The following is a 15,060-nucleotide window of genomic DNA, read 5'->3' as shown; positions in this document are numbered from 1 at the left end:
TCCTTTGGCTCCACTGCCTTGGTTCTGTGTAAAACAATTATAATTCATTCATTTTCTACCGCTTATCCTCACGAGGGTCGCAGGGGTGCTGGAGCCTATCCCAGCTGTCTTCGGACGAGAGGTGGAGTACATCCTGGACTGGTTTCCAGCCAATCACAGGGCACATATAGACAAACAACCATTCACACTCACATTCATACCTATGGACAATTTGGAGTTGCCAGTTAACCTAGCATGTTTTTGGAATGTGGGAGGAAACCGGAGTACCCGGAGAAAACCCACACATGCACAGAGAGAACATGCAAACTCCACACAGAGATGGCCAAGGGTGAATTTAACTCGGGTCTCCTAGCTGTGAGGCCAGAGTGCTAACCACTCATCCGCCGTGCAGCCCTAACATCTTCCATTCCGGAATAAATTAGTTAGTTAAGCTCATCCTGGAGCAAAGGAGGACAACAATCCACCAGAGTGCTCTATCCTGGGCTTTCCCTCCAGGTTTTTCCCATCTTCTTGATGTTTGCATCAAAGTCTCGTCGCCAGGTGTTTCTTGGCCTTCCTGTCTTCCGCATCCCTCGGGGGGGTTCCACTTGCTTGAGTGCTTGCCTTGTGGTGTTACTGGCCGGCTTCCTCAGGGTGTTTCCAATCCATCCACATCTTTTGTGCCGGGTCTCTTCCTCGGCTGACAGCTGGTTAGTACACGGCGTTGCTGATGACGGGCCAGCGTCTGCAGTTTCCTGATGGTGGGCTTCGTCGTCCTCCATGTCAAGTATACTGCCTTGCTTATTTTTGCTCAGATGTCAGATGACATCCTGTTGGTCGATGACACTTCCCATGTATGCGATGGCCTCTACCTCATACAGCTGACGTCTTCATGGTCTTCACTGATCCTTGTCTGACTCTGGTCATCAATATATTCATTCATTCATTTTCTACCGCTTTTCCTCACGAGGATCGCGGGGGTGCTGGAGCCTATCCCAGCTGTCTTCGGGCGAGAGGCAGGGTACACCCTGGACTGGTGGCCAGCCAATCACAGGGAACATATAGACAAACAACCATTCACACTCACATTCATACCTATGGACAATTTGAAGTCACCAATTAATTTGATCCATTAATTGTATAGACTGTCCCATATTCAAATTTACAAGGTTGGGAATTAGGCTTTGATATTAATGGTTCAAAAGGTCACAAACTAGTTGATCTGCATTGTGAAAGCAGAATTCCCGATTTGTGATGCCTCAATCAGACATATCAGAGCGAGACAAAGATACGTATGTACTAGTCATGAATATACAGCAAATAGACAAATGTTGAGGTCTGGCTCTCCTCACTGTGATGCACTCTAGAGAATTAACACCAAAAATATGCAGCTTCACTCAGCTCTTTGCTTTATTGTCCAACAGCGGCTTTTGTGTTTTACTTTCTGACTGGCCACAGTTGCAGCAGGGAGGTTTTTTTCACAGGCAAAAATCACTGAACCCATAAAAGCAGAGAGACAATTAGTGAAACACACAAAAAAATCGAATGTGTCTAAGTTTGAATCTTGCCCCTGTGTGGACTGTACACACTCCCTCCATGTTTGCGTGGGATTATGATGGGATGCTCTGCTCCCACCTGTCCGAATACATACGTGTTAGGTTCATTAAAACAATTATTTTTAAAACTTCAAAGCCCTGTTCACATGGTAACACTTCTGTATTTTAGTTTGTTTTTTTGTTGACAAGTTTAAAAAAAGGCTGATGGTTAGCACGCAGGCCTCACAGCTAGGAGACCCGAGTTCAATTCCACCCTCGGCGATCTCTGAGTGGAGTTTGCATGTTCTCACTGTCCATGCGTGGGTACTCCGGTTTCCTCCCACATTCTAAAAACATGATAGGTTAATTGCCGACTTCAAATTGCCATGTGATTGGCTGGCGACCAGTCCAGGGTGTCCCCGCCTCTCGCCCGAAGACGAGAGGCACCCCCGAGCACCCCACGCTACCCTTGTAAGGATAAGCAGTAGAAAATGAATGAATAAATGAATGAAAAGTTTAAAAAGAAATCATATTCAATGTGACAGATCATAAATACCATGAGTCATGTCATGAGTCACCCAACTCACGAATTGAGACAAAACACAGAATCGGGTCAACGAGAACGAGATGAGATTTTAACATACTGGGTGGCTGCGAGCCCCATTATAGTATGTATTAATAGTATGTATGTGACAGTAGTAGCCAGCACTTCTGATTCTGAAGGCCCTGGGCAGATTATATCAATATGCCAACACAGGAGCTGGAATCTGATTGGACGGGAAAAAAGGCATATACTTCTGGAAGCACTGCAGTGAAGTAATACAGGACAAAATTAAGATACGATACAGTTGGGAATAAATGAATGTACTGTAGGTCGGTACTTCTGGTAATGGCTTGCTGGCCCTGACTGCACACAACTGTTTGTCTATATATCTGTCCTGTGATTGATTGATAACCAGTCCAGGGTGTACGCCATTTCTCACCTAAAGTCAGCTAGAATAGTCTCAAAATTGGAAGAAAAATGTTTTATTTTTGTGTCAAATTTGCACAATATGCACTTTATTTATACAACGCAGCAACTCGCTGTGTCAGTAAATCTTTTCCAATTTTAGCTCTTCACCACATCGTCTAACATCAAGCCCATTTGGTGAATCATTGTTGCGTGATGCATAATTAGCAGACATTTGAGGAACCTCTGAGTAAGCATTATGTTAATGCTTTCAGAATCTCAGTCATTCTCTACTTTGAGTCAGCCCCTGCAGGAAATGAGATTGCTGGTAAATTAAGCTTCTAAAACAATGCAATACAAAAAGACAAATATAGACAGAAATAAGGTCACTTTAGAGAATACATAAAAAAAAATGTTGAATTCTGAATGCATGTTTAACGCTCTCAAAAGTGCATGTCGATACACTGAACAGATATTTAAAAATCATTGTGCAAAATGTGTGTGACGCAAAGGATAACCGGCTCATGATGCGAAAAGTGAGAAGCATTTTTCCAACAGAAGTTTGAAAGGTTGAAATTAAAGGACAAAATAATCAGCACTCCTGAGGACTCCCCTCAAACCACACCCCCCCCTCAATTCCTCCCACTTTGTTTTGATCTTTCTCCTTCCTGTTCCCATTCTCTCTCCATCACAATAACATGCACATGCGCTTGTCTACCCGCCCACGTAAACCGCAGGCATGGGTGAGCCCCCAACATGCGGCACAGTTTGGATGGGGTAAGGGTGGTGGTGGGGGGGCATTTATGCAAAGACTCACAAAAATCAGTGCAGCACTGCTGACAAGTGGTGGTGTCTCCATGGCAACTAAGGGAGCAAGGCCCTGCTATGCGGTGTCAAGCAAACACACCATGTAAAACCTTTGAAAAGAAATGAGATGTGTAGCGGCGGTGGTAATAATGACGGGATGGGGTCAATAAATGAAGCTCAGTCACAACTTTTGCAGTATTAAACGCTCTATAAATTAGATATTGCAGAGTCTAATATTACTGTTAAGAAAGCTTACTTTGCTACGATATATATAGTGTTCAAATTCGGTTTACTTTTTTTTCGAAACTGTTTTACAGATACATTGCAGAAACTTGTTGTATATAAAATTGTATAGAAACCACCAGGGAGTGACATGTTTATGCAATCCCATGACTTGACTAGTCCAGCCCTGCCTCGAAATTCAAAAATACAAAGAATGAGAATTGCAAATCAAATGCTGTCATGGCGAGGTAAAGAACGTATTAACGCAGAAAAGTATTTCCCCAGGGAACGGTCAATTGTGGCAGAATCTAAACAACAAAAAGGCGATCTAAAACACCTGCGAAACTTGGCGTAACAACTTTGAAACTTATCTCTTACGGAGCGCAAAAGGAAGCTAGCTGGCTTAGCTTAGTTTAGCATGCTCGTGCGGCAGTGTGTCCGCAACTCACTTTTACTGTTACTGTTAACGGAAATGAGCATTTTAGGTTGTGAGTGGAACAAAAACGAGATGTACGTTTATTCTCGTCTTTACCATCAAGAGACAACCAACACAACATGCTTTCATACCTTCAAAATAAGAGCTCAGTTTGCCACATCCTGTTTAATTGTGTGAGCAAAAAAAATATTTTACATGAATCCTGTCTTCCTTGATCACAAGTGTGGGTATTATAGTTTGTTGAGGTTTTGTAGTAATATTTGCAGAGGATGGCATCCCGCTAGAAAAGTTAGCCAATCCATTTTTTGAAATACTCTGCAAAATTGGCTAATCATGCATTGCATCAATAAATACAGGCATTTCATTTTATCCTCACAAGGGTCACAGGGGTGCTGGAGCCTATCCCAGCTGTCTTTGGGCGTGAGGCAGGGTACATTCTGGACTGGTCGCCAGCCAATCACAGGGCACATATAGACAAACAACCATTCACACTCACATTCATACCTTTGGACAATTTGGAGTCGCCAATTAACCTAGCATGTTTTTGGAATGTGGGAGGAAACCGGAGTACCCGGAGAAAACCCACGCATGCACGGGGAGAACTTGCAAACTCCACACAGAGTAATGGAATGGATACATTGGATATGCATTATTTCTTTTGGTACACATAATTTGGTTAGAGTACTAACCAAGGTTCTACTGTATTTGATATTGTATTATTTAATTTTAAATCCCATTTCTCTTTATCTGACAGCGCAAATCAAAACTGCACAAACAGTGGACTAGGAAGCAAAAAGGTAGAGAAGTCAGTAGAAAGGAATATGATGTGTGATCTGTGTGTTTTTGTTTACAAAAGGGAGGGGGAGTTCACAAGGGCTTTAGGACAAGGTTTGTATGATATCTGATAAGGAATTGTTATGACAGGTATCCAATACTTGGAGGAATTATTTTGTAAAGCTGCTGCTTATAGCCGGTAAGAAAATCCTCATGTTGACAAGAAAGCGTTATAAATACTAGAAAAAGAACCAGGCTAGTGGTGATGACTTAGAAGCTAAGATGGTTGTATTTTTGTTGGATTGCAAATACAAGACTTAACAGTGAACATTAGTAGTGTATTAGATTAGAATTCATTCATTTATTTTCTATCCTCACAATGGTCGCGGGGGCTGCTGGAGCCGATCCCAGCTGTCTTCGGGCGAGAGGCGGGGCACACCCTGGACTGGTCCCCAGCCAATCACAGGGCACATATAGACAAACAACCATTCACACTCACATTCATACCTATGGACAATTTGGAGTCGCCAATTAATCTAGCATGTTTTTGGAATGTGGGAGGAAACCGGAGTACCCGGAGAAAACCCACGCATGCACAGTGGGAACTCATACATGCCCTAGGGTGGAATCTAATTCGGGTCTCCAAGCTGTGTGGCCTACGCGCTAACCACTTGGCCAATTGCGATACTTAACCTTACTGTGTTATGTTTGGATTTAATGCAGAGTTAATTAGTTAATCAGACACACCAAACAAAAATCATATTTCTTGTTACAGTCTGCTTGCATCGGGGCGGAGTAGGGCAGCAAACATGTCCACTATGCACCACTACCACCTACAGGATTGTAATGTCCTGCAAATGAGTCAGATGGATGTTTAAGGTGTTCAACAGACCGCTATTCCCTTTTATCCATGTTTTATATGTATATGTATTTTTATGGAACCTTCCTAAGCGGTTACAGAGCAAAGAGGTTGTTCTGTCCCAGTGCATGGAACTGTTTGTTTGAGACTCATTAAGTTCTGGCACTGGCTCAGGCTGCAGTACAACCTGCTGATTACACAATGGAGGAAAGTGAGAAACGGGTAAAGAGACAAAAAAGGAGGACGAGGAAGGATGACATTGAGAGAGAAAGACACAGCCAGAGGTGAGGGCCTAAGATGAGAAAGAAGAAGACCATGGAGACCAAGTGGTTCTTACTGGTTGTGCTTAATGGTGGTAGGTCATGCATCCATTATGATCTATTAGGTGCCAATGGTGACTAGCCTTATTTCTTCTTATTGCTTTTGCTGGGTAAGGCAAAAAGCAGCATTTGGCTTACTCATTTGTTGTCAAAGTAGAGATTATTTTGCTTAGCATATTTGCACAGAGGCTGCACGGTGGACGAGTGGTTAGCGCGCAGACCTCACAGCTAGGAGACCAGGGTTCAATTCCACCCTTTGCATGTTCTCCCTGTGCATGCGTGGGTTTTCTCCGGGTACTCCAATTTCCTCCCACATTCCAAAAACATGCTAGGTTAATTGGCGACTCCAAATTGTCCATAGGTATGAATGTGAGTGTGAATGGTTGTTTGTCTATACGTATGTGCCCTGTGATTGGCTGGCGACCAGTTCAGGGTGTACCCCACCTCTCGCCCGAAGACAGCTGGGATAGGCCCCAGCACCCCCTGCGACCCTCGTGAGGATAAGCGGTAGAAAATGAATGAATGAATATTTGCATAGAATATTACCGCGATACCCTAAACTTTGCTTTTGTAGTAAATAAACACTTTGACAGTTTCCTATATTTATGGAAAAAATCAGTTCCAAATCCGAACCAATCAGAGGTCAAACATAATGTCCCGGAACAGATGGTGTTTGACCTTGGAGCTTCCACTATAAAGTGCTTTCATAATGTTTAATTGCTTGTGAGAATATGTAGCATCTGGACTGAGACTTGCTGTGAAGAGATAAAAGTGCAGCTTCTCAACAGCTTCAAACATGTTTGTGCGTGTACGCCCGTGTTCTTGGCAGTGTTTTCCAATAGGAGAAGTCGACTCAGTCGGTTGGACACTGATTGAAGTCAAAAGCATTAACCCAGCAGATAGAACACGCTGACAATCATTTGTGCCTCACACGGTCTCATGAGCGCAACTGACACATCATGCACGCTCCAAAATGACACATTTGACATCGGGGCTGATCACCGCCAGCGGGTGAGCTGCTTCATCTCAGCTTGGATCAACTGGCCACTCAATTTGTGGAACAAGTGAGACCCCCCGTCTGTATGAAGCCCACCTCATGCACAGAGCTGGCAACGTAATAAGATTCCCCCAAAAATGTATGTTGCCATGCATGAGACATTTATATAAAAATGCATCACAATTAACCTTGTCATTGATCAAATTTATGTTAATTTATGCTGTCAAGAAATAAACAGTTGTTTTTCAGTTTTTTAGACGTTACTCATTGATTTACTGTATAATGGCTGTAAAACTAAAAAAAAAAAAGCTACACCAACTACTACTTCTATTCTTTATTTGAAAATACAAAATACTGTAGTTATATAAAATTCGCTCCACATCGCTCTTGGAATTTCGTAGAGCTTAAAAATGCCATCCATCCATTTTCTATACCTGGAGCCTATCCCAGCTGTCTTTGAGCGAGAGGCGGCGTACACCCTGAAATGGTTGCTAGCCAATCACAGGGCACATATAGACAAACAACCATTCACACTCACATTCATACCTATGGACAATTTGGAGTCGCCAATTAACCTAGCATGTTTTTGGAATGTGGGAGGAAACCGGAGTACCCGGAGAAAACCCACGCATGGGGAGAACATGCAAACTCCAGACATGTGGAATCAAACACAGGACCCCGACTGTGGCCTACGTACATGCTAACCACTTGGTCAACGTGCGGCTCGCTTCAAAATACAAAAATAAGAAAGGCTATGTAAGATTCCAACATTCATATTTGTCATATTTGATTAAAAATAGTTAATCACTGTTTATACAAAAAATAGTTAATCACTGTTTATATTAAAAATAGTTCATCACTGTTTATATTAAAAATAGTTAATCACTGTTTATATTAAAAATAGTTAATCACTGTTTATATGAGGCCACAAATGCATCATCTAACAAAAGGTGAAGAGAAAACAAATGCAGTTACTCCTTCAGTGCTTACCTACATATATGTATGTATGGTCCTGACAGTTTCACCGAGGCCTTCCTTGACATCATGTCAAGGATGGTTTAAACTCCCAAGTTTTGTGCGAAATTGTACGACTTCAGGAGCACGCAACTTTAGAGGTTTGTGTGTACATTCATTAAGGTGGCTTCTTAATGAACTGTTGATTTCTATCAAATAAATTGTATCTAACAACAGTCGAGCAAGGACCCTTGCTATTTTCAATTCCGTACTGCTCCTTAAATCTGTGTTGCTCAAATCCGACATTACAAATTCATGTGATCACATCCACAACCATCTGCAAACCTCCAAGCACAAACGTATGACATCTAAAAAACCCTTTACTCACTTTGGACGAATTGCTCCTTTTGTGGCTATCACTGAGTCGTATGCAATTATGTAAATGGCCGTTACAATGTGCCGGTGGCAATATTTCACACATGCTCTCACAGCAACAGCTACATGTCAAGATGTAGAGCAATGAACGGCCAGTTGGCAGATGTTTTAACTGTTTAGAAGTTTCAATGTTTGACTGACCATGACTGGGACTGTCATAACAATAATCCTATCATTGCATTTGTTAATGCATTCGGCCTCGCATGTTTATGGTCACACTTTGTAGAATTTAGTTTTTTCTTTAACTGTTCTGATCCTTGTTCTTTTTTTTATTTATTCATTCATTCATTTTCTACCGCTTTTCCTCACAAGGGTCGCGGGGGTGCTGGAGCCTATCCCAGCTGTCATTGCGCGAGAGGCGGGGTACACCCTGGACTGGTCGCCAGCCAATCACAGTGCACCTATAGACAAACAACCATTCACACTCACATTCATACCTATGGACAATTTGGAGTTGCCAATTAACCTAGCATGTTTTTGGAATGTGGGAGGAAACCAGAGTACCCGGAGAAAACCCACGCATGCACGTGGAGAACATGCAAACTCCACACAGAGATGGCCGAGGGTGGAATTGAACCCTGGTCTCCTAGCTGTGAGGTCTGCGTGCTAACCACTCTTCCGCCGTGCCGCCCCTTTTTTTATTTTGGTGGCATTGAAACTTTTTAAGAGTTCACTTTTTATATCTACCCAATTCTTTTGTACAGAATTCAACAATATTCCGCTGAGAACTGACTGAAAGACAGACATTTAAATAAAAAGTGTCAAGGTTTATGTGGAAGGACTGAAAGGACATATTCAAGTAAGACTGTCTAATGTTCATCAACTGCTTTGTTACGTTCATATCTTTAAACATGCAGATTTGTAAGCTGAATACACTTAGGATTGTGACATTGAAGAATACCATAATATCACCATATTCATGCGACCGCATGCTTCTAGCCTGGGATGGTCATAGTATAAGAGCCAAGGAAGTTTACTGAACTTTGGTGAAAAGGATTATTGTGGGAAAGTGCCTGGTCTTGACAGATAAACAGGCACCCAATTGCAGGAGTGTGGCAAAGAGATTAGTTTTGTTTTCAAAATGTCTGTGGAAAGACAGTACACTCAAGGCCTGAGAATCCTGATTTATACTGGCTGTATAGATTAAAGCATTTAATCATAACCATCCAGTTGGCTTAACATTTAATATAATGAAAGGTCACGACAGAAAGTCAGGGTCATGGGTGAGGTGGAGCCAAGCCAAGCTGACTTTGGGTGAGGAGGCATGGCATATAGTCATTGACAAGGCACATATAGATGCATAACATTCCCATTCACACCCGTGGACTATTTAGAGTCTCCAATTAGCGTAACTTGCAAGCACAAGGAGAACATGTACAGTATACAGTCATCCCTCATTTATTGCTTCCAGACCTGCCTGAGATAAGTGAATTTCAGATTTTCTGAAGTACAAATTTTCTACTGCTTATCCTCATGAGGGTCGCGGGGTTGCTGGAGCCCAGCTGTCTTCGAGCGATAAGTGGGGTACACCCTGGACTGCTCGCCAGCCAATCACAGGGCACAAATAGACAAACAACCAAAAAAATTTGGAGTCGCCAATTAACCTAGCATATTTTTGGAATGTGGGGAAAAACCCACGCATACACAGAGGGGACCTGCAAACTCCACACAGAGATGCCAGAGGAGGGCATCAAACCTTGGTCTCCTGGGTGGCCTACGTTTCCTTATTTATATCAAATATTTCTGTAGTTAAAGCATAGAAAACCTGTTTCAGACATTCTAAATATGTTTTTTAAAGGGCCCTTTCCGCCCTGGAGTTATGGGCTACAGTAGAGCAGCTACACACAATAACCCACATATAAGCTTTCAAGATCTTCCAGACTCTGCACCTCTTTGTGCAGCGTTTCAATGGATTTCCTGCTTCCGATCCAAATAGTCATGAAACAAGGAGATAAAGTGTATTGCAGAGATGATCTAGAATACTTTGTGCCTAAATAGTGCACAAAGGTACACAAATTTCTGAGCTGAAACCATCATAATATAAAAATATACAATCCAAATAGTGAATGTTATGTTTGTGGCTTGTTTAAAACAATTCAAGAACAGCAATGTACACTAATATCTAGGAGCTCTTGGCTTTATTAGCATATCATACCATTACTCACATGTCGCTTCGACAGAGTGTAAACATCCGGTTTCCACTCCACAACCGACACAATTAACATCTTTGAAAACGTAACCCTGGGATTCGGAATCTGTACAAATTGTAGGTGAAATTGACTGCATGAAATTGTGTAAATATATTGTAACTCCTGTATTTGTAGATATATATTTCACTTCTACAAATTCCAATACATTATTTTTACACAATGTAACTGAAGTAGTTAAATTGCTACCACAAAGTTGTCCTCTTCAAAAATCATAATAATATTTCACATATCGTTCAATCAAATTCAGTCCTGATATTAGGTAAAAAAATGCAATCAAATATCTTGCCTTTACGATGAAAAGTGAAGTTAATTAGAAAAAGCAGGTGTAAAAAAGTACAAATAGAGTAATATGTGATTTATGCTTGAAATATCGCAACAGGTCTAATACTATCTAATCATCTCCATATCAACACATTAATGTAAGTTGTTGTTGTGCTAATACTTTATGGGCATAATCGATACTCGAGTATTGATATATCGATACCACGAAATCGATTCACACATCACTAGTGCTAACCACATGTCAAACTGTGATGCTCTTTTGCTTGTTTATGTCATGCAGTTCAAGCACATTCATCTTGGTGCAAAATCCATTATTTATGAATGTGCATCCCACTAAGGCATAGTCATACTTTTCCACATGTGTGTGTGCATGGAGGCCACATGAGTATTTGTCTCGTGTGTGTTATCGCTGCTCCAATGACACTTCCAAAAGAGACATGATTGCTGTTTGTAGCGTATCTTGCAGTCTAAATATACATCCCTATGGAGTCAGCATGACACACAAAGCAGCAGGCGTGTAGGTGGACACCCTGAGGATGGACGGTGGGGAACCACTTGGCGTATCCAAACAGTCTTGCAGGAGATCAGATGTTTATTTAGAGCAGCAAGAGATCCCGAGGTTGTCATCATGGTCTTGTTACTGATATCATTTATCTAAACAAAGAAATGGTAATGACAGACTAACTCCCAACAGATAGATGCACCTGCATCCCCAAACACACCACGGTGCAGACTGCAGGAAGGTACTGAGCTACAACCATCTGTTCAAATGGCACAGACAGATATACTGTATGAAGAGCCTCTCCAAGCCAACGCTGTCTGTGTCAAAGTAAGGTAGCACGTAGCAGCCTGGGCGGGAGAGAGGCTGTCTGCAGTGCAGCAACGGACAGAGAGGACCATAAGCATCTCCAAAACAGGCTGGACCAAAAACCAGCAACAAGAAACGGGAAAGCCCCGAAACCTGCAAGCGGTCACTAAGTCCCCACCCACACTCATAGCACCCGGAACCTCATGTAACACTAATGAGTGTTTCCTAAATGAAAGCTTATGTTGTTGCCCTCTCGCTCAAAATCAAAGGATAGTTCAAGCACACATTGAAAAGGTGTCACACGCATGCAAAGCTGACCCACCCTTCATGACAGTTTACATTAGATGCATACAGCTGCTCACACCCCCACATGGATAGTATTCCCTGCCACGCATGTGTACACATGCTGCAACAATCCCTCAGGACAGCACTGGCAGTGACAGAAAAATAATGTTTCTTTCCACAAAAAACACTATATATACATTATGTAAAGCATTCCTGTACAATATATGCATAGCCCAGATTTCAAATTTCTGCATTGAAATCCAATTTATTCCAGATTTCACTGTGCAATGTGGTTGAATTTTAAAACATGCAAACTTAAACATATTAATCTGACAACTTCTACCAAAATATAACCTTCCAATAAATGCAAAGTCACTGCAAAAGGATGCCCACTGACAGCTAAAATATCAAACGCATAGTAAACTACATGAGATGAAGAGAACTAACTTACCTTGCAAAGTCTCTAAAAGCAGGAGGCATCTAAGAGCACAAGCTGATTTGTCACCCAAAGACAGCAGAAGATCACACAGTCATGTACAAAGTACACTGAATCATAGACTTCCTCAGCTCTTCACCTGTATATTGTCTTCCCCTGCCCTTACATTTATCCAGACTCACTGACAATAAGGGACTCAGGGAAAAAAAACAAAAAAAAAACACCCGGGCTAAGAAGACGGGAATTGTCAGTGAGATGCTGCGCCGCCACTGCGATGAGTTGCGAGCGCACACTGAGGACCATCTACTGCAGCACAGCAAAGTGGCAGTGCAGCAAGAGAGAGGAGAGACAGGCAAAACAGACATTTGCCACTGCTGGTTCCCACAGCATGGCTGGAGCTAAACTGTGACTGGAATGTGGATTCTGGAGTTTTTTGACACCGGGATTTTTACCAGAACAGATGGAGAGTTATGTGATGAGACGGTGAGAGACAGAAGACAGAAAAAGAGTAAGAAATAGAGAGATGTTTGTTATGGTACATACATAACACCTAGAAGAGTAGTCTTATTCATCTTTATGCATTTCATATTCTTCCTTCCTCGCTCTCTGACTGCATCCTGGCTGTGTCCTCATTTACAGTGTCAACATCTATTAGGTGTATGTGATGATAAACCCTTCTATGTTAATGTGTTCAAAGCTGGATTTGGCAAATGTCATTCAAAAGCAAGATGCGCTCACTCTGGGCATCCGTGCTAACAATTCACATTGGATAAAAACATGCCGTCTATTTGTTTTCAAATATTTTTTGTCCCATTTATTTATTTTTTATTAACTGAAAAACATTTTTTATGGACCGGTATACCGGTAAAGATTCTTCCAATGATAAGAAAATGACATACTGGTATAAATGATATCACCAACCCTAATAATCAGTATAGAAGATGGTTGGATGAAAAACACTTGTGGTACACATACCCTATCCTTCTCCAGGAAAGGTTCTGATACTTTGTTGGAAACGATCTTACTGTATAAATCCTTAATCTAGACAGTCAAATTCATTCATTCAGCATTAAAACTATCTTTAATGAATTTCAATAGCTATCTAGCTAGTGCTCCACTGCTGCTCTCGATTGAAGGACAGCAATGACAAGCACCTACCAGCTCACGCACACCCCTTCAGAATGAGGAGAGTATTGCAACCTCTGTTTTATTGTCCGATGAACAAGAATAAGGAAGCTATACCAACTCATGTGCACTCAGACGACAGGCTTGTGCACTAAGCTGAGATCTGAGACTTGTGGCAGCCTCATTATTAAGCGTCTACCTGTATTTGATCAAGAATTGTGCAAATTCATTTTATGTTTTTGTTTTTGATGAGTTACATGCCTCACCTGACTACACAGGACTGGTTTGCTTGAACCATCACTTCTACACCGTATGACTGCAATGTTTTGCTGATGCTGATGCTTTGTCTTATATTGACTTATTCTGATTATTTATTCTATGCAAAGTGGCGGTTGTCATTAACTACTGGTGAGAGAAGGGGTTTATAAATATTATGTATTATGTATGTACCAGACTTTAGGTGTGAAGTGGGCATGCCCTTGTTGTGACTGTCTCCAGTAAGTTTGACCATAGCATTAAAATGGAAAAGGTACACAATGCAACGTGATCCATAGAAAGTTATTATTGTGTATTTTGTGACCAACTGACTGAGGAGCACCTCACTTGCTCTAACAAGGGAGCAGGCTTTTGCTTGTAGTCCCAGCAGGACTCAAGGTCGCTTGTCAGAGCTGCTTGCCGGCAGCCCAAATCCTTCAATGATTAACAGTGGCAGACAGGATGGAGCAGCTGTCAATCTAGATCTATAATGTCGGCCAAGAGAGACGGCCAGCCGGGCTCTAAACAGCCTCCATGTTCAACCAGGTAGAACAGAGATTTATGAGACTATTGGAAAAAATCAGTCCTCTTTCAGTGGGTATATGCATAATGCTGATGCTGTTTGCCGACACACTCAGGTAAAAAAAGGAATTAAATTTTAACAAGCCTCTGGAGGTAGTCAAGTGGGAATACAATAAATTTGGTGGAATTACAGATGTGTGTTCTGGGAACTAGGACAGGGATGAACAGTTCTGAATCAATTATTTATACTCACTTTAAACAACATAAAATAGCAAAGGAAATACAGCAATCTTTCATTTATCCCACTTTCTTAGTTATAGATCTGACCGAACTGGAAGAATTTCTCCTCTAAAAACAAGTTTTTATTAATTAATTAATTAATGGAATAAGTCCCGCCTCTCGCTCGAAGACAGCTGGGATAGGCTCTGGCACGCCCGTGACCCACATGAGGCTAAGCCGTACAGCAAATGGATGGATAGATGAATGGAATACAAAACAATCTAGCAAAAGTCAAAATCTTATTAGTAGTATTTAGTGAAATAAATGACATAATAATGACATATTTAAGACTTTAAATGTAAAAAGTATGTAGAAATTAGCAAATAAAACTCATTCTTGGCTGTATTTACTAGCATTGTGGCATTTTCAGTCTCACAACAATCAAAAGAAATATTTTTTATATATTTTTTATATATTTTTTGATTGTCTCACAACAATCAAAAGAAATATTTTTTATATATATATTTTTACCTTCCTTCCCATCCATCCATTTTCTGTAACGGATTTCTGTAACGGGGTACACCCTGGACTGGTGGCCAGCCAATCACAGGGCACATATAGACAAACAACCATTCACACTCACATTCATAC

The 15,060-nt window shown here is 41.4% G+C and overlaps 1 protein-coding gene across 11 annotated transcripts in view; it reads right to left on the bottom strand.

Moving 5' to 3' along the window:
- The window catches only part of dlgap2a (discs, large (Drosophila) homolog-associated protein 2a), a 152,102-nt gene that overhangs the window by 107,368 nt on the left and 29,674 nt on the right, over positions 1–15,060 (bottom strand). For 2 of the 11 annotated variants that reach the window (XM_058090764.1, XM_058090763.1), the window contains exon 1: positions 12,304–12,714. The exons of the other annotated variants lie outside the window; for them this stretch is intronic. The gene's annotated coding sequence lies outside the window, so the exon portion shown is untranslated. Of the gene's footprint in view, positions 1–12,303; positions 12,715–15,060 lie in introns of those variants that run through there. 11 annotated transcript variants of the gene reach the window in all.

The sequence above is a fragment of the Doryrhamphus excisus genome, chromosome 13 (genome assembly GCF_030265055.1).
Source record: "Doryrhamphus excisus isolate RoL2022-K1 chromosome 13, RoL_Dexc_1.0, whole genome shotgun sequence".
NCBI classification, from domain to species: Eukaryota; Metazoa; Chordata; class Actinopteri; order Syngnathiformes; family Syngnathidae; genus Doryrhamphus; species Doryrhamphus excisus.
Note: the sequence above shows the minus strand (reverse complement) of the source record. Positions and strands in the feature narration are given on the sequence as shown.